Raw genomic sequence first — 20,484 nt, 5'->3', positions numbered from 1 at the left:
CCTACTGCTGATGCATTGGGGGGGGCGGAGTTACTCTCGCCGCTTCCCCGATGCTAGAAAAAAAAAAAATGAACAGTTAAGTCCCAGTTTTTGCCGCTGAGACTCTGCCCTCTCTCACTGTAAAATTATTGTTTATACAGTATATCATGGCTTCTAAAAAAAGCAGGAAGGTGATTTCTGTTGAAATTAAACGGGAAATAATTAGAAGGAGTGAATGTGGGGTAAAACAGTGTGACCTCGTCAAAGAGTTTGGCCTCAGCAAAACCACCATTTTCACCATTTTGACAAATAAGGATGCAATAAAATCAGCCAAAGTAGCCAAAGGAGTATCAAAACTATTTCATGAAAAACATAGGTCTTCAATCCACGAGGAAATGGAGAGGCTATTAGCAATTTGGATTAAGGACAGGCAGGTGAAAGGTGACGTAACAACCCAAGATATTATCTGTCACAAAGCCAAGAGAATTTATGACGATCTAAAGAAAAACGTCCCTGGAAGTAGCAGCAATCAAGCTAATGAAGAAGAATTCAAAGCCAGCAGGGGGTGGTTTTTTAGATTTAAGAAAAGGTGTGGAATCCACAGCGTTACTATGCATGGTGAGGCTGGCAGTGCTGACAAGAAAGAAGCAGAAAAGTTCTCTATTAACTTTCAAAAATGTATTAAGGATGAAGGATACTGCCCACAACAAGTGTTCAATGCCGATGAAACGGGTCTTTTCTGGAAAAGAATGCCGAGCAGAACCTTCATTACAAAAGAGGAGAAGAAATTGCCAGGACACAAAGCCATGAAGGACAGACTTACCCTTATGTTTTCGTCTAATGCTAGCGGAGACCTCAAGATCAAACCTCTATTGGTTTATCACTCTGAAAATCCAAGAATTTTCAAGAAAAATAACGTTATTAAGTCCAAACTGCCCGTCCATTGGAAGTCCAATCAAAAAGCATGGGTGACCCAAGTTATCTTCAACGAATGGATTCTGGAAACCTTTGCTCCTGCCGTGAAGAAATTCTTGCTGGAAAAAGAACTGCCGCTCAAAGCCCTTCTGATACTTGACAATGCCCCTTCTCACCCAAAAGACCTAGAGGAAATATTGCAGGAAAATTATCCTTTTATCAAGGTGCAGTATTTGCCACCAAACACCACATCCATTATTCAGCCAATGGATCAGCAAGTTATTGCGAACTTTAAAAAACTCTACACTAGAGCCCTCTTTAATAAGGTGTTTGAAGAATGCGAGTTTGGTGGAGACAATATGACTGTCCGAAAGTTTTGGAAGGAGAAATTTGATGTCCTTATGGCAATACGACTTATACAGAAGGCCTGGGAAGAAGTGTCACAAAGGACCCTAATTTCTGCTTGGAAGATGCTTGTGCCTTCGTGGACCTAGGAAGAAGCAGTAGTTGATGACACAGAAGTGGTGAAGGACATCATCACAGTGGCCCAAAGGTTGGAATTAGAGGTAGAGGAAGAGGATGTAGAGGAGCTTATTGAGGAACACGAAGAAGAGCTGACAACTGAAGAGCTCCAAGCACTTCTGGTCCAGCAACAGGACAATGCTCAAAGGGAAGCGTCATCTGATGACGAGGAGCAACAATCAAACAATCAACCAATCCCAAGTGCTGACATCAAGAACATCCTGGTCAAATGGAAAGCAGTTCAGGAGTTTACCAATGCCCACTATCCTGATTCAGCTGAAGCAAACAGGATCAACGATCTTTACTCCGATACTCTTGTCCGTTATTTCCGGCAGATGTTGGAGAAAAGAGAAAAACAAACGACTTTGGACAGGTTTTTCATGAAACCATCGGCCAAAAAGCAGAAAATGGATGAAGATGTGCAAGATTCGGTAGACTCTACTTAGTCTGTCTTTAAATTTAAAAAATGTGTGTTGTTTTAAAAAACAATTATGTTTTTAGATGTATCTAAATAAAAATAATAACAAAAAATTTATCTTTTTTTATGTCATCTTAGCATATTTTATGCTACAGAACGAATTATTTTTTTTAACATGAATTGTTATGGGAAAACGCGTTTCACATAACGAACTTTTCGCATAACAAACTTGCTCCTGGAACCAATTAAGTTCGTTGTGTGAGGCACCACTGTATGGTGAAACGGTGTACGATGGGCTGGGGTGGGCATCGATGGGAACTCCACTAACTTGGAACATGAGGATGTTATTGGCCAGACTTTACGGTAGATGTCCTGCAATCAACGAGATGGTTGGATAGGCTGGAGCGAGCTTGGATGGCAACATCAGCATTTAGAACGTAGGACAATACCAGACTTTACAGTCTATGGTCCAAAAATATCAAAGAAGAGACAAGTTAATCTAATCATGTATTTTTTAATGGGTATAACTTATGGTTAGACAGGATGGACTGTTCAGGTCTTTATCTGCCAACATTTACTATGTTACTATGTTATAGAATAGCATTTTTTTTCAGCACCAATTTTTTTGGGTGCCATATGCAATCCAATCTATATGTTTATATACTGGATCATCCTGCAGACAACAGAGGCTCGGCTCGGTTTACACAATAAGAGGTTGTAATAGTTTCTTCAAATAGAATTACTTATGTAACAATTTTATGAAAGAGAAAAGTCTTCAGATATTTTCTAAAGACATAAAGAGCAGGATTAATTCAGGGGAGGCCGCTAGGCAGCCAAGTACACTGGGCCCCCTGCCCCGCCCTACCCCACCATGCACCCAGGCGGAAACAGGAAGCTGCATCAGAGGGAAGCTTTGGGCAAGCAGCACTGCTTGCACAATTACAGTTCCTGTTGCCTTTCTTACCTGCGTTGCTTGCTTGTATTACTTTCCGTCGATGGGGGGGGGGGGGAGGCCGTGTTGCCGATTGTGGTGGGGCCCGCGTTGCCGATTGGGGGGGGGCGTGTTGCCGATCGATGATGCAGGGGCCCATTGCCGTTCGGAAAAAACAATGTTGATGCCCTCCTTTATCAGGCCCCCCTGACCATTACGGGCCCTAGGCATGTGCCTACTTGGCCTATTGGTTAATCCTGCCCTGTCTGCCATCATGTTACTATGTTTCAATAACTATAAAGTTCTTTGACATCACAAAGCAGGTGTAAAGAGCCTTAGTCTATAGGAAGAAGAGATGCAAATGTTAAGAGCCTTAGCCAATAGGGAGAGGAGGAGATAGTGGATGCTGTGAATGGGCAGATTGGATGGGCCACGTGGCCTTTAGTTGCTTGCATTTCTATGTTTCTATGATTGCTTTCCACACCCAAATATATTCAAAAAGATTAGGGCAAAGAAGGGATTATACAGTACAGTAGTTTCACGGACAAACTGTGCTAGAAATGCAAATATATTGCTAGATAGAGATTACTGAGTCCCTGTGATCTGCTTCTTTCCCTTACCTAATTCAGCATCAGACCTACTTGACCATCTATTCTGTCTTTACCTCCCTAGAGCAAAAGCTTTTCTCATGCTTTTTGATACTTTATTCATTCTCACCACTGTCACTAAAAGCTGTTTTGGATTTAGATTTAAGGACCTGCCTTTCCCAAATCTGATCTCAAGTCAAGTTATAAATTCATGGTCATGATTTATTACCCTGCCTAAGTGGATTTACAATCTAAGTCGTGCCTGAGGCAATGGAAGATGGTACGACTTACCCAAGGTTCCAAAAAGAGAAATTCTATAAGTGCCTGCTTTTATTCACCCTTTGTGCATGCAAAATTACAGAATACTAGCACATACATGCATTAAGCCCCGGACTCTAAGAATGACGCCTAAAATTGTGCAGACAATTTAACTGTGTAATGAGCCAATTAGCGTCAATTAATTGGGTGCTAGCAATTATTGGCGCTTTCTATATAAGGTTGCATTCAAAACATAGACAGCATAACTTACCAATTACTAAACCCTTAGACCTTAATCAATCTTACAAGTAGGTCACCAAATTATCCTTTATTTTATTTTATTTTCTTCTTATGTGTTCCCACTATATGTGTTCTTCCCTAAACATTTATTTTCTTTCTTTAAAGATTGTATTTCATCCCTTATGTACCAGTTTGTATTAGAACGTATATAATTTGTATATAATGTCTTGTTTTGTCTTCCCCTTTTTTTAAAAAATTGTTATACGCATTGAAATATATGATATTGCGTAGATAACAAATCTTAATAAACTTGAAACTTGATTGGCAACAATTTGGATTCGCAAATGCATCTTCCTAAAGATATGAATGCAAATCTTATAGCGAGTAACCGAAGAGAGGTCATGGTCACAAGAGGGTCATCGGTAGGTTGGGACTGTTCGCTAATGATGTGAGCATTGTTATAAATTTGGGAGGGTCCATGCCTATTTCACAGGCAAGGATTTACACTAGGTTTCAGTAGGTCTAAATTTTCACACCCAAAGTTGGGCACGGAATCTGGCACTTGGAACACCGTTTATACGAGGGCTGATTGAAAAGTTACGACACTGCCTCTGGTTTTCTTTCCAAGAAGCAAATGTGGCAATGCTGTGCTGTTTCTGGAGAAATCCATACATCGACATTTCTGAACCTGCAGTTGTTGAGGATACGTTGAAACCCTCACCTCGATGTGCGGCGGTAGCTAAGAAAGCAAATAGAACGTTAAGAATTACACTTCCCCCCCCCCCCCCCGGTATTTGCGGTTTCAGCATTTGCAGTTTTGATTATTCGTGGTTTTTAGCTTGCTGGCTCCTCCCCCCCAAATTATGTCAGCTAGCATAGAGAAATCTCTGATTCCAAGCATTATCAAAGAAAAATCGCCGATTCCCAGCACTTTCTTCACCGTGTTTTGCCTCTCCTTCAGGAACAGGCCAGGTCTCCCACCATGTTATTTGCGGTTGCACCATATTCACTATGGTTTTTAATAGAAAACAGCAAATAACATATGAAAAAGTTATTTGCGGTTTTTCTGTTTCCGCGGGTCTGTTAATCCCTTATCACAGCGCACACGGAGGGAAAAGTGTATCAGGAAAGGAATGGAAAACAAAGATGGAAATGTTAAAATGACCTTGTATCGCTCTGTGGTACGGCCCTACCTCGAATACTGTGTGCAGCTCTGGTCACCGTATCACAAAAAAGATGCAGTGAATTAGAAAAAGTAGAGAGAAGGGTGACAAAAATGATAAAAGGGATGGTACAAATTCCCTTTGAGGAAAAGCTAATGCTGCTAGGGCTCTTCAGTTTGAAGAAGAGATAGCTCAGGGGTGAAATGATAGAGGTCTATAAAATAATGAGTGGAGTTGAAAGGGTAGATGTGAATCAAGTTTCAAGTTTCAAGTTTATTAAGTTTTAATATACCGACCATCAAATAAATATCTGGCCGGTTTCACTTGTTCACTTTTTCCTAAAATACTAGGACTAGAGGGCATTTGATTAATCTACCTACTTAGTAATAGATTTAAAACAATTAAAACAGAAACTTTGTGCATTAAAATAAGTTATAGTTAATTAAAGATACATAGTAACATAGTAACATAGTAGATGACGGCAGATAAAGACCTGAATGGTCCATCCAGTCTGTCCAACCTGATTCAATTTAAAATTTTTTTTTTTTCTTCTTAGCTATTTCTGGGCGAGAATCCAAAGCTTTACCCGGTACTGTGCTTGGGTTCCAACTGCCGAAATCTCTGTTAAGACTTACTCCAGCCCATCTACACCCTCCCAACCATTGAAGCCCTCCCCTGCCCATCCTCCTCCAAACGGCCATACACAGACGCACACCGTACAAGTCTGTGATACAGTCAGTGGGAGATTATATTTGTGTTTATTTTGAAGGGGTCTATCATAATCACCAGTTTGTTTTAAGGAAGCGAAACATTTGGAAAAATTTGTTGTCCAGTGTTATTGCTCCAACCAATACACTGGTCTCAAACTCAAACCCTTAGTGGGGCCACATTTTGGATTTGTAGGTACTTGGAGGGCCACAGAAAAAATAGTTAGTCTTATTAAAGAAATGACAACTTTGCATGAGGTAAAACTCTTTATAGTTCATAAATCTTTCTTTAACAGTTAAAGGAAAGATTTATAAACTATAAAGAGTTTTTACCTTATGCAAAATTGTCATTAACTATTTTTTCTGCAGCCCTCACATTTAAAGTTTAATATCTTTCCTTTCTCAAAACTGACACATTTCAATCACTATATTGAAAATAAAATCATTTTCCCTACCTTTGTTGTCTGGTGACTTTATTTTTCTGTCAATTCTAACGTCGGGGAGGAACTTCCGGGCCAGCCAGGCAGCGATTGGCTGGCCCGGAACTTCCTCCCCAACGTTAGAATTGATGTCGGGTGGCGAGAATTGCTTGGCTCCGAGCTGGGGAAGATATGCAGGGCGCTGGCCTCTTCCCCGATTGCGGTGGCTTGGGGGAGGGCAGTGGGAAGGGAAGCAGATTGGGGACCCCTGCTTTAGGCTAGGACAGATCGCGGGCCACAAAATAGTCCATGGGGGACCACAGGCGGCCCACGGGCCGCTTGTTTGAGACCGCTGAACCAATAGATCATGTTTCATCCATCACGCCTTGATTCTGAATCTTCCCACCACCATTCAGTGCCCTTTGTTTCATGCAGCCCCTAAAGCAGGGGTGTCAAAGTCCCTCCTCGAAGGCCTCAAACCAGTCAGGTTTTCAGGATTTCCCCAAAGAATATGCATGAGATCTATATGTATGCACAGCTTTCATTGTATGCTAATAGATCTCATGCATATTCATTGGGGAAATCCTGAAAACCCGACTGGATTGCAGCCCTCGAGGAGGGACTTTGACATCCCTGCCCTAAAGCCAAGAGAATATACCCCAATATGGATATTTGGAATGTTTGACTTCCAGACTCTTTAAATGTGGTCAAATCCTTGTATGCTCTTGGAGGCCAACTAAAATGCTTGTTTCCTCTCCATTTTAGTGGGAAAGTATAATGTCCTGCCGGCGGCATGTTTTTAGGTAACCATGCCACTGAGAATCAGCTTTCCAACAGCTCGGAAGGAAAACAGCAGACTTCATCAGACTAGCAAAACAAAGGAGATATTGTCAAATTGATTGCATTGTTGCTATTCCTCTGCCTTTCTCGAGAAATTCAAGCTCAGCAATTATTTCCTTCAGAATGGCCACTTGGAATAGTAAGGAGCAAAGAACAAGATTTGCAGACCCTAGTGTCATTATGATTAACTGTCAGCCCAGTGCACACTGCAGAGATTTACCAATGTTTATAGTGTATTTGAAAGTGATAAAGATACCCTGATAATTGCTATTGACTTGAGTTGATTAAGTGAAGGAAAGTCTGTCCGACAGTCAAATCATTGTTCAGCATATTGTTTTTCTACCAATAGGCCTACTCAGTGCTAGGGAGCATTGAGCACTATTCTCACGCTTAAGAGGGGCATGTTTTTATTCCCAGAAGGAGCATAGGTCCTGATTCCATATAAAGCGCCTGCGGTTAGGCGCCTAGACTGGCGCACCTAGCCAATCTAGGCACCTAACCTAATTATTTAATTGTTCAATCAGCGCTGTTAATTAAACAGCGCCATTAAAAGACAAAAACAGTTTTAAAAAAAATTGGGGGGGGGGGGGTTAGGCACCGAACTCAGTAGGTGCTGGGGTTAAGAAAGGTTTGGACAATTTCCTGGAGGAAAGTCCTTAGTTTGTTTTTGAGAAAGACATGGGGGAAGCCACTGCTTGCCCTGGATTGGAAGCATGGAATGTTACTACTCTTTGAGATTCTAGAATCTTGTTACTCTCTGGGATTCCGGAATCTTGCTATTCTTTGAGATTCTGTTTGGAATGTTGCTACTCTTTGGGATTCTAGAATCTTGTTACTCTCTGGGATTCTGGAATCTTGCTATTCTTTGAGATTCTGTTTGGAATGTTGCTACTCTTTGGGATTCTAGAATCTTGTTACTCTCTGGGATTCCGGAATCTTGCTATTCTTTGAGATTCTGTTTGGAATGTTGCTACTCTTTGGAATTCTAGAATCTTGTTACTCTCTGGGATTCTGGAATCTTGCTATTCTTTGAGATTCTGTTTGGAATGTTGCTACTCTTTGGGATTCTAGAATCTTGGTACTCTCTGGGATTCCGGAATCTTGCTATTCTTTGAGATTCTGTTTGGAATGTTGCTACTCTTTGGATTTTGGCTAGGTACTAGGGACCAGGATTGGCCACTGTGAGAATGGGCTACTGGGCTATTCTTATGTTCTTATGTCATGTAGGCGTCTACACCAAGGCATGGTTAGGGGTGGAGATTGGGCGGGGATTGAGTAAGGCACTGGTATTTTAGGCCAAGAAAACCATGGAGCATCTAACATTGATGCCTACTAGCACCTAACTCAATTTAGGCACCGCTAGGTGTAATTCTGTATATGACGCTTAACTATGAATACTCACAAGTTCCCACTATATCAGAAAAGGTGCAAACACTACTGATATCTAACTAGAGGGGCCTCAGTTAAGGAGCCTACGCAAGTCATAGACTCTGACCGCACAAGTCTGCGTAGATTTCCAGCTCCTTTGCTCCAATCATCGGCACCCTCCAGTCCCTAACCTCCACTCTAATTAAAATTTTTATTTTATTATGTGTATATTCTTAAAAAGTTTTTCATACAAAATTATTGCTAATGTTTTATAAAATCTAAATATTGAATTCTATTATACTCTTCAATTCTATTATGCTTTTCAATTTAAGATTTAAATGCACTGTTTCCTTGGAATGAGACTAAATTTTAATGTTAAATAATTCTTAGTAAAATTTAAAGTTACTTAGCTCCACACTTTATATATTTTCACAGCAAATTGCTTCAAAACATGCCAACGTGGCCAGCGTTTCTCAAAGAATAGCAAGATTCCGGAATCCCAGAGAGTACCAAGATTCTAGAATCCCAAAGAGTAGCAACATTCCAAACAGAATCTCAAAGAATAGCAAGATTCCAGAATCCCAGAGAGTAACAAGATTCTAGAATTCCGTTTACAATCTTTATGTCCAGGTGGCCTCAATAAACACATAGAATGGCAACATTTCTATTGATATCCTTTTTCAACTTATCTTTGGTTTTTTCCGTTCCCCCTTTTTTTCCTTTGGCTCGTGTGACTTTAATGTAATTTGATCCCTTCCGTGACGTCAGTACGCCAATAATTCCCTTGATAAAGAGGCTGTCGCCATTTTTTGTTATACTGAGACTTTTTTTGTGTAGAGACATTCCAGCAGGCAAGTGTGGTTTCTTAGCTGACTAGTATATAATAACTACTACTGATTTATTTTTGGTTAATTTTGCTCTATTTTCTACAGCATGCTCTACTAACCGGCCCTGAAGCAGTGGATTTAATGAGTTTCCACGAAACGCTGGCCACGTTGGCATGTTTTGAAGCAATTTGCTGTGAAAATATATAAAGTGTGGAGCTAAGTAACTTTAAATTTTACGGCATGTTTTGAAGCAATTTGCTGTGAAAATATATAAAGTGTGGAGCTAAGTAACTTTAAATTTTACTAAGAATTATTTAACATTAAAATTTAGTCTCATTCCAAGGAAACAGTGCATTTAAATCTTAAATTGAAAAGCATAATAGAATTGAAGAGTATAATAGAATTCAATATTTAGATTTTATAAAACATTAGCAATAATTTTGTATGAAAAACTTTTTAAGAATATACACATAATAAAATTAAAATTTTAATTAGAGTGGAGGTTAGGGACTGGAGGGTGCCGATGATTGGAGCAAAGGAGCTGGAAATCTACGCAGACTTGTGCGGTCAGAGTCTATGACTTGCGTAGGCTCCTTAACTGAGGCCCCTCTAGTTAGATATCAGTAGTGTTTGCACCTTTTCTGATATAGTGGGAACTTGTGAGTCTTTATTATCATTTTTTTCCCACTACGGGTCCTATAATATAGTGGGCTTAACTATGAATGACATGCGTTAGGCGCTGTTTCCATAATGCACCTACCGATTTAGGCACTATTTATAGAATCAGGCCTTTAGGGGCTGATTCTTTAAATGGCACCTAAATCAGCCGGCGCCTATAAAAAGGTACCGCCTGTCATTCACGCTTAGGCGCCATTTACAGAATGACAGCTAGTGGCACCTATGGAAAAATGTAGGCTCCTGAAATGTAGGCAAGGATTATAAAGACCTACATTTCAGGTGCCTACGTTTTTAGAGAATAACACTTAGCAGCGCCTATCTCACTCTTCGCCCGTAGAAATGCCCACTTAGGTGTCTGGCGCTGTTAAGTGCATTCAATAGGTGCTTGTCTTTTATAGAATTGGATAGGCGCCCATTCCCCAATTAAATTTTATTTTTAGCCAATTATTGAGGCTGTTAAGGATATTTTGCCAATTAAGTTAGATGCCCTTTATAGAATCAGTGCTTGAACAGGAATTCCACAATTGGATCCCGTATTCAAGGGCTACTCGTGCAAGTGGTGGTGGTGAATTCATTAGTTGGCGCTCAAAGCCAGGCAAATGGATGATCTGCAGCATGACCTTTACAGAACACTAGCTTAGAGTGCATTTTGGCACCTAACTTGATGGCAACAATACCTGCCAAGAGCTGGCCTATATGCTGGCGCCCAGTCAATGGCAGTTAAGTGAGCAAATGCTGGTATTCTGTGGCATCATGCCTATTTTTATGCACACTCCTGACCTAGTCACGCCCCTCCCATGGCCACACCCATTTGGGATTACTCACTATGAAAATTATAAAATAGGATATAGGATAGAACTCGGTCTAATTCCTAATTACGACCAATTAAGTTAATGCCAATAATTGACTGTCAGTTCTAATTGGTTAAGGTGTTTGCTTGTGGATCTGGGATCTGCTCCCAAATTATTACACTCTGACTTATACAGAATCCAGTGGGTGATGTACAGAATATCTGAAGTTTCGTGGATGTGTCCCCTTATGTGCATAAATGTTAGCAAAGCAGTTTGATATGCTTTATGTATGTCAACCTTGTTACCCATTCAGAGCTCGTTGGATGTAAAACTAACCAAATAAATGTGCTGTTCTGTAAGGATGTGCGTAGGTGGCAGAGCACTCAAATGCAAAGGGGAGGAGCATATGCAGAACATGGGCGGAGCAACCTTTTATTTATTTATTCAGTTTTCTATACCGTTCTCCCAGGGGAGCTCAGAATGGTTTACATGAATTTATTCAGGTACTCAAACATTTTTCCCTGGCTGTTCTGGTGGGCTCACAATCTATCTAATGTACCTGGGGCAATGGGGGGAGGGGGGGATTAAGTGACTTGCCCAGGGTACTGAGGCTGCAGCTTTAACCACTGCACCACTCTAGATATCATAATGTAGTAAAAGTGAGCCAAGTAAATGACAATCAAGCCATTGTGACATCACAGTATCAGCGCTGGTTGCCAGAAACAGACACTTTGCACACTATTCATTTATTCAATTTTCTATTCTGTTCTCTTAGTGGAGCTCAGAACTGTTCATATTAATTTATTCAGATACTCAAGCATTTTTCCCTGTCTATCCCGGTGACTCACAATCTATCTAATGTACCTTGGACAATGGAGGGATTAAGTGAATTGCCCAGGGTCACAAGGAGCAGTGTGGGTTTGAACCCACAACCTCAGGGTGCCAAGGCTATAGCTTTAACCACTGTGCCACACTCTCCCCTTCATTCCCCTTTAAATAGTGCACATTCATTTATGCACTGATTTCATAAATACTAAGCCATTAATTAACTTGTGTATAGTGAATTTCTGTGCATTAAAAAGTTCCTGACACCTTAAAATAAGGGTCCCCAAATCCAGTCCTTAAGCTTCACAACTCAGCCGGGTTTCCAGGATTTCCGTCATGCATATTTATGATCTCCTTTGCATTCACTACTTCCACTGCATTCAAACAAACCTTATACATATTCATTGTGGAAATTCTGAAAACCGGGCTGTGCTGTGGACCTCGAGAAAGCCTGCAGTGAAACATTTTTTATCAACAAAAGTTTAAAACATATTGATCAAGTCTGAACGTTGAGAAGAAAAAATTGAAAATGACCAGAAAGCGAACCAAAATATTTTCCCTTTGCATCCCTAAATTACTTCCATCACAGGAGTAATCTCAACCTAGCCAACTAAAGAATTGCATTTCTCTTTCATCAGAGTGGAGCTAGCAAATCCATAAGTCGCCTCATAAGTCCCCACAGTCTCTTAATTATTCTGCTTCTCAATGCAGACATACACTGAGTGCTGTTCACTAATAGAGCATCAATTTATTTTTAAGCAACATAAAGCTTGTCCATTTGCACACACTGCTGGTAATACACAATACCGAAGACAAATGGGCTGATTGTTCTGCGGGATGAGCTGCTGGTTCTTGCAGCATTGACAGCAGTCACACATCAGCAAAAACATGTCAATAGGCTAAACAGCCAAGGTAATAGCATCCAGGGCAATGAATATATATCTTTCGTCTAGTCCAGATTCTTGCTATGGATTCACTGGGGTTTTATTTTATCCAGTTCTTTGCATAATCTTTTTTTTTTTTTTTGGTTCAAGGACACAGTCAAAGTCATCAAGGAAATGCAAGCTTGTAGTTTTGGTCCCTGTAATCTGGCGATCAATAACACAGGAGTCCCGTATCAGCAGTGAAATGAGTTATGCTTCATTTGAATAAAAAAAAAAAAAACACCCAAAAATACAAATACAAAATAAAAAGCAAGCATAACAATAAATTTTTTAAAAAAATGAATAATATGGAATATGAGAATTCACTTTCGGTGGTATTGTAGGAAATTTCTGTTTGGTTTGTGCTTTAAATACATTTTCTTAATGCAACTGCAATTTAACATGAAGATAGAATTTTTGCTGGGTTTTACTAAGCCATGGTAGAGGTTTCTACCGCGGCCCGGCGCATTAAATACTCTGACGCTGTTCCGATGCTCCTATGAGCATTGGAGCAGCGTCAAAGCATTTAGGCCTGGATTCTATAACCAGCGCCTACATTTAGGCGTCGGTAGGCGCCCTGCCAATGGTCAGAAACGGCAGGGTTGAAGTGCCTACCGATGCCTAAATTAAAGCTGGCTAAAACGGCTGCTGGAATCGCGGCTAGCTTGGCGCTTTAGATCGCCTAATGCCAAAGTAGGCATGGCCAGTGCCCAAAGTGGCGTTAGGTGATCTATAGCGCCAAGACAGCCATGAATCACATCAAAGATAGGCGGCTGAAATGTAGCCCTGGCTTACATTTCAGCCGCCTATCTTGGAGCAATTCTGTAGCTGGCGCCCTAGACTGATTGATAGGCAATCGGTGGACGCTTTTAAGGTGGCCACTGACTTGGGCGCCGGTTACATAATCTGGGACTTAGTGTTCATTGCCTGCTCCCACTTCCTTTTGTACTGTACCTACTTAGTGCTCCGAGCCATGGTAGAAACCACTACAACGGGTTGGACTAGCCCTGGCTATTCATGTTGGGGCAATGCCAGGCTTGTGCCATTGAACTTGCAGCTTTTTACAGTCACCCAGAAGTTAATTGGTGTCTTTTTGATTCCTATCATTTATCATTTATTAGACTTGATATATCGCCTTTGTTGCATTGCAAATCATGGTGGTTCACAATATTTAATTAAAATTAACATAGAAATTGAATTCCATTAAAATAGGACAGCAAAACAAGAGACATAAACATTTACAAATATTAAGGAAAAAAAATAAAAAAGCAGATTATCTAGTTGGTTCTCATTTTGTTTTAGAAGGATGAAGGATGACAAGCCTATTATCCGATAGGGAATGGAGGGTACAAATAGGTGTAGAAGGAACTCCAGAATCCTCCAACTTTATGGGCTCATTGATCTGTTTTGCAGAGTTCTTTTTTTTTTTTTTTTTAACCAACCATACAAGAGGCAAATATACAAAATAGAAAAATAAGATATTTGAGGCTTCAGTGATAAAAGATAATGAAGGGGATGGAATTCCTTTCATATGAGGAAAGCCTAAAGAGGTTAGGGCTCTTCAGCATGGAAAAGAGACGACTGAAGTCTGCAAAATCCTGAGTGGTGTAGAACGGGTACAAGTGGATCCATTTTTTTTTACTCCGTCAATGAAGTCATGATCATGAAGTCACTCGATGAAGTTACAGGGACTGTATGTGATGATCTTAAGGTGGCCAAACAGGTTGAAAAGCTGACGGCAAAAGCTAGAAGAAGGCTAGGTTTACATAGAGAGAAGTATGGCCAGTAGGAAAAAGGAGGTATTGATGCCCCTGTATAAGACTTTGGTGAGACCTCATTTAGAATACTGTGTACAATTCTGGAGGCCGCACCTTCAAAAAGATATAAAAAGGATGGATTCGGTCCAGAGGAAGGCTACTAAAATGGTGCGTGGTGTTCGTAATAAGTCGTATGGAGACAGACTTAAAGATCTCAATCTGTAGACTTTGGAGGAAAGGCGGGAGAGGAGAGATATGATAGAGTCACTTAAATCAAAAAATTGTAAAAAATGTCACTCACCAGCAGTGGGCTACCTCTCAAAGATCCAACACTGAAATTCAAAACAGGTGGAGAAAAAGCCTCAAAAACGTTTAAGCATGCAGCAATCATTGATGATTCTGGCTGTTGGAAACTGTTTGGAGAATCCCTTAAGGAGAATTTTGTGGTTTTGGAAGCTTTTTGGAGAATCCCTGAAGAAACCAAATGTGTTGGTGAAACGTGTACTTGGAGGTTTTGGCTCTGTCGTGGACTTGGCTATGTACTGTGAGAGGCTTAGGGCTCCTTTTTACTAAGGTGCACCAGCGTTTTTAGTGCACGCAGCAGATTAGCGTGTGCTATCCCCGCGCTACGTGGCTAGAACTCATGCCAGCTCAATTCTGGCGTTATCGTCTAGCATGTGCGGCATTGTAGCACATGCTATTCCGCATTGCAGCTTAGTAAAAGGAGCTCTTAATTTTGCCGTTGAAAAAAGAAGTTTAGTACCGGTGGATCCTTTCCAGTTACGTCCTCTGGCGCCAGAGCTAAGTATTTTGCTTCCTTTTTCAGCGATTTGTATTTCAAACTTTTATAATTCATGTATTTATACATAAAAATTTTAAAAAGTTTTTTTTAAAAAAAAGTATTATGAAAATGAATTAAAAAATTTAAATATATATATAAAAAAAAAGAATTAAAAAGTATTACTGTGCATTAGATCTTTTTACATTGTGCTGTGGGTGTGAGTTTTTTTCCCATGATAAGAAAAAGAACGCCAGCTGTGAATCATCAATGATTGCTGGGTGCTAAATCGTTTTTGAGGCTTTTTCTCCATCTGTTTTGAATTTCAATGTTGGATCTTAAAGAGGTAGCCCACTGCGGGTGAGTGACATTTTTTGCAATTTTTTGTTTTTACTGTCACCAAGTTTTTGATCTTGAGAGTTATTTAAATACCTACTTAATATAAATGTCTCTTTCATTTGAAAGGAATCTCTGGAATGAGAGGGCATAGGATGAAGTTAAGAGGTGATAGGCTGCGGAGTAATCTGAGGAAATACTTTTGTATAGAATGGGTGGTAGATGCGTGGAACAGTCTCCCGGAAGAGGTGGTGGAGACAGAGACTGTGTCTGAATTCAAGAGGGCCTGGGATAGGCACGTGGGATCTCTCGAAGAGAGAAGGAGATGATGGCTACTGTGGATGGGCAGACTGGTTCATAGACAACGGCGCGAAAGACAAAGGCGCGCGCCGACAACTGAGTGCAAGACGGAGGCACGCGCCGAAGAAAATTACAGTTTTTAGGGGCTCCAACGGGGGGTTTTGTTGGGGAACCCCCCCCACTTTACTTAATAGACATTGCGCTGGCGTTATGGGGGGTTTGGGGGGTTGTAACCCTCCACATTTTACTGTAAACTTAACTTTTTCCCTAAAAACAGGGAAAAAGTGAAGTTTTCAGTAAAATGTGGGGGGTTACAACCCCCCAAACTCCCCACAACGCCCCCACAACGCGGCGAGATGTCTATTAAGTAAAGTGGGGGGGTTCCCCCCCACGCCCCCCCGTCAGAGTCCTAAAAACAGTAATTTTGAGCGGTGCGCACCTCTGCGCTGCGCTCAATTGTCTGGGCGCGCCTTTGTCCCGGCGCGCTTTTGACCTGACACTGGGCAGACTAGATGGGCCATTTGGCCTTTATCTGCCGTCATGTTTCTATGAGATACTTTTAAAACCAAGAGGAATAAACATTTCTTCACTCAGAGAGAATAGTTATGCTCTGGAACGTGTTGCTAAAGGATGTGTTAACAGCAATTAAGGTAGCTGGTTTTACAAAAGGTTTGGACAAGTTCCTGGAGGAAAGGTTCACAGTCTGCTATTGAAATAGATATAGGGGAAGGCCACTGCTTACCCTGGGATTGTTAGCATGGAATGTTGATACTACAGTCATTTTTGTTCACGGCTCTACACAGGGCAGGAGCGTAAGAAGATTGCTCCTACCTCATTTCACTACTAGACCACCGGGCTTTAAAAGTAAAGTGTGTAGAGGCCCAGGAAGTGGGGGTGGTTCAGAGTCAGCCCTAAAGTTATTCGCAAATTTTTCGTATTCATGAGGGGGCTGTGCCCCTAATTCCCACAAATAGGGTGGGTGAGTGTAGATAAAACTGAACTATCCTTCTTTTTAATATCTTAAAACACAGAACTCCCTTGAAATATGCATAACAACAGAGTTTCCCAAACCAGTTTTGGGGACCCCCCCATAGCTAGCTGGTTTTTCGGTGATCTTTTGATGCATGGAATGTTATCTCCGTCATATTTTTCTTATTCACCAATGCAAATTTCTTCAGGATAAATCTTTCCAATCTGTAGGTTCCTTAAAACGGGCTAACGTATCCAATCAATTTCACCATTAAAATTCGCGGAGTCATCCTGGACCGCTGCCTCACCTTTGAAGACCATACCAATGCCCAGGTCAAAAAATGCTTTTCCACCCTTTGGAAATTCCGTTCTATCAAACACTACTTTGATTTCCCCACCTTCAGATTGCTGGTCCAGTCCCTAATCTTAAACACCCTGGATTACTGTAACATCATATACTTGGGTTCCTACAAGAAAACCATTAAACGTCTAAGATTCATTCAGAACATCGCCGTCTGCCTCATCTATGGCCTCAAAAAGTCAGACCATGTTAGCCCTTTCTACAGAAAACTTCATTGGCTTCCAATTGAAGCAAGGGTCATCTTCAAATTCGCCTGCCTCTGCTTCAAAACCTTAACTGGCTCGTCCCCGATATACCTGTCACGGCACTTTGTGTTCCCAGGCTCCAACCGTACACGCAATGCCCACCTGTTTGCCTACCCCTCGCCAAAGGGATGTATCTACAAAAGATTCCTGGACAAAACCCTCTCTTTCCAAGCTGGCAAATGGAATGACTGCTTGACCACCCTCATCTCTCTTGCCCCATCCTACCTATCTTTCAGGAAATGTCTCAAACCATACCTCTTTGATAAATTTCTCTAACTCCCTCCCTCCCTCCCAAGCTACTAAACTCGACCCCGCCTCCCTTCCCTTTCCTCTCCCCTCTCACCTATCTACCTCATCTCCCCCGGTCTTTCCTATCCCCTTTCTGCACTCCCTTGTAATTGTTACTGGATTATTTTGTAATTGCTACTGGTTACATTATACACTTGTTAACTAACTCTCTGTATCTTCGCTTTTTTATGTACAGTCTCTTCTCCTGCTCTGAACTGTTTTGTGGTATTGCGGTATACAAAAATAAAGTTATTATTATTATTAAAATTTGGATTTCCAGTCAAGAAACACAAGATTAAGAATGAGAGGCAATGGCTGCTATCTTTGATCCCTAGAAGCAGAATAAAACCAGGTACCCAACAAATCTTACAATTTTGGTTTCCAGCACATACAGAATGTCATAAAGCTAATCTGATTTTAGCAGTAGGTGTTCAATATTTGTTGCAATCCATAATGACACTTCAATTCCATGAATGACATCGCAGTGTTACAGATCGTCTATCAAACATTTGTGTCGCAATTCCAAATTTTACCCTCATTCATGGATTGTTCATTTTCGCCTTCATGTTCTAGCCTCTAACAGAATAAAGCTTACAAGGAATCCTGCATTCTGATCTTTGACGTACGAATTGTTGGCCATCTTTAAACATGTTGACCTTGAAAGTAGACCACTGACATCCTGACGTCTTCTCAGATTGGCTGTCTCTCCTGATGCTTCCAAACCCGTTCTCCTCTCATTTACTTTGTGAGCAAATAAACATCGATTTCTATTTCGCTCTTCCTGAAGTAGTAACATCCCATGTAGACTGGAAACAAACGTGGAGCCTGCCAGGATCAGGGAAACACTTAGCTAACTTGTTGAGATAACACTGAAAAGCAAGGGCAGAGCTAAGTACGCTATTGATCCTTGTGATGAGCAAAACAAACCAGGTAAACATGATCGCACAGTTCTTTGTAGGAGGTTATTAACTTCCACACCCTTACTTCAACTTGCTGCTTTTCTGAGTTTGCTAAAACATCTACATGGGATTGAAAAGAAATAACAAAATCCAGATATAAATACATCACTTATTCAAGTTTAATTAAAATTTGTTATACCGTCTAATCAAACTTCAAGGCGGTTTACAAAGGTAAAATACATAAAATGCAAAATCAAATAAACAGTGTACAATGTCATTTAAACATATATATACTAGTCTTATAGCCCGTTACATTAACGGGTGCTAGAATATATATGTGTGTGTCTGTTTTTATTTTTTTTCTCTCTCCTTAGCCGCTTTCTGTATTTCTGTCTGTCTTTATTTTTTTTTCTCTCTCCTTAGCCGCTTTCTGTATTTCTGTCTGTCTTTATTTTTTTTTCTCTCTCCTTAGCCGCTTTCTGTATTCCTGTCTGTCATTTTTTTTTCCCCCTTGGCTGTCCACCACCACCCCTTGCATGCTCCCCCTGTCCATTCTCCCTTCCTTTTACCTCCCCTGTGTCCTCCACCACCCCATCACTGCTCACCTTATCCAGCAGAAGCCCTTCTCCCTTTGTTTTACCTCCCCCTGTCCATCATCACCTCCGTCCTGCTCCCCCTGTCCAGCAGTAGGCCTGTTTTTATTTTTATGCCCCCCCCCCCTGTTCATCAGCACCTCTTCCCCTGTCTATCAACCCCTTTTCTGCCCTCCATTTCCGTGTGTTGCAGCATTTCCCTCCCATCCCACTTCCCTGTGCAGTATTTGCCTCCCCCCCATACATTCCTTCTTAACTCCATGCCCTACTTATGTTTTTTCCGGGTTTGGCTGCCGCGGCCGACATTTGACTCGGGCCGCCGCGGCCGACATCTGACTCGGGCCGCCGCGCCGCAGGAGAAGCAGTGCCCAACTTAAAACCCATAAGGGCGGTCGAAATCCGCCTCGGGGGGGGGGGGAAGAGAGAGAGCGGAGAGGCGGCGACCGCTGCGTCTTTGAAGAGGGAGCAAGACAGATCGTAAGCCGCGCATGCGCATTTCCTATGTGTCGCTACAGCTCACGGAAAACCGGCGCACACATAGGAAGTGCGCATGCGCGGCCTAGCGTTTTATTATATTTATATATATATATACTAGCTGATGCCCCGGCGTTGCACGGGTATTTAATTATAGCAATAACACTGTAAATGGATTCAAATAAAGATACTTTATAGTGGTGAATGAAATTATTTTTTTACAGCTTAATAAAAAGTACAATATTCAAATTATAATGTGAAATATTTGACAAAATGAATACAATACAACTAACGCAAAACGTGATTATAAACAACATTTTTAGTTTCACCTCCAGGAGCAAGAACATATAAATTGTTGGGTGAACCCACCCTTGAGCAAGCAACATAGAGTTGTGGGCCGAGAGACCCCCAGAACATATCACCCCAGGTAGTGAGGGATCAGCATACCAAGTTTCGTTCAAATTGGTCAAGCCGTTTTTGAATTACTGTGAGAATGGCAGCTTTTTACATTTTTTCCATTGACATGAATGGGTGATATCTGATTTTCTGTTTGTAGCTCCGCCCATGTGTGCAGGTGGGCCACGAGACCCCCAGAACATATCAGCCCAGGTAGTGAGGGATCTGCATACAAAGTTTCGTTCAAATCGGTCAAGCCGTTTTTGAATTACAGTGAGAATGGCAGCTTTTTACATTTTTTCCATTGACATGAATGGGTGATATCTGATTTTCTGTTTGTAGCTCCGCCCATGTGTGCAGGTGGGCCACGAGACCCCCAGAACATATCAGCCCAGGTAGTGAGGGATCTGCATACCAAGTTTCGTTCAAATTGGTCAAGCTGTTTTTGAATTACTGTGAGAATGGCAGCTTTTTACATTTTTTCCATTGACATGAATGGGTGATATCTGATTTTCTGTTTGTAGCTCCGCCCATGTGTGCAGGTGGGCCACGAGACCCCCAGAACATATCAGCCCAGTTAGTGAGGGATCTGCATACAAAGTTTCGTTCAAATCGGTCAAGCCGTTTTTGAATTACAGTGAGAATGGCAGCTTTTTACATTTTTTCCATTGACATGAATGGGTGATATCTGATTTTC

General features: G+C 41.2%; 1 pseudogene; it reads left to right on the top strand.

Annotated features, from left to right (window-relative positions):
• Nucleotides 1-304: 304 nt before the first annotated feature.
• On the top strand, nucleotides 305-1,972 carry LOC117368224 (annotated as a pseudogene).
• The last annotated feature ends 18,512 nt before the right edge of the window (nucleotides 1,973-20,484 follow it).

This window comes from Geotrypetes seraphini, chromosome 10, assembly GCF_902459505.1.
Source record: "Geotrypetes seraphini chromosome 10, aGeoSer1.1, whole genome shotgun sequence".
NCBI classification, from domain to species: domain Eukaryota; kingdom Metazoa; phylum Chordata; class Amphibia; order Gymnophiona; family Dermophiidae; genus Geotrypetes; species Geotrypetes seraphini.
This window is presented reverse-complemented; position numbering and strand designations above follow the sequence as displayed.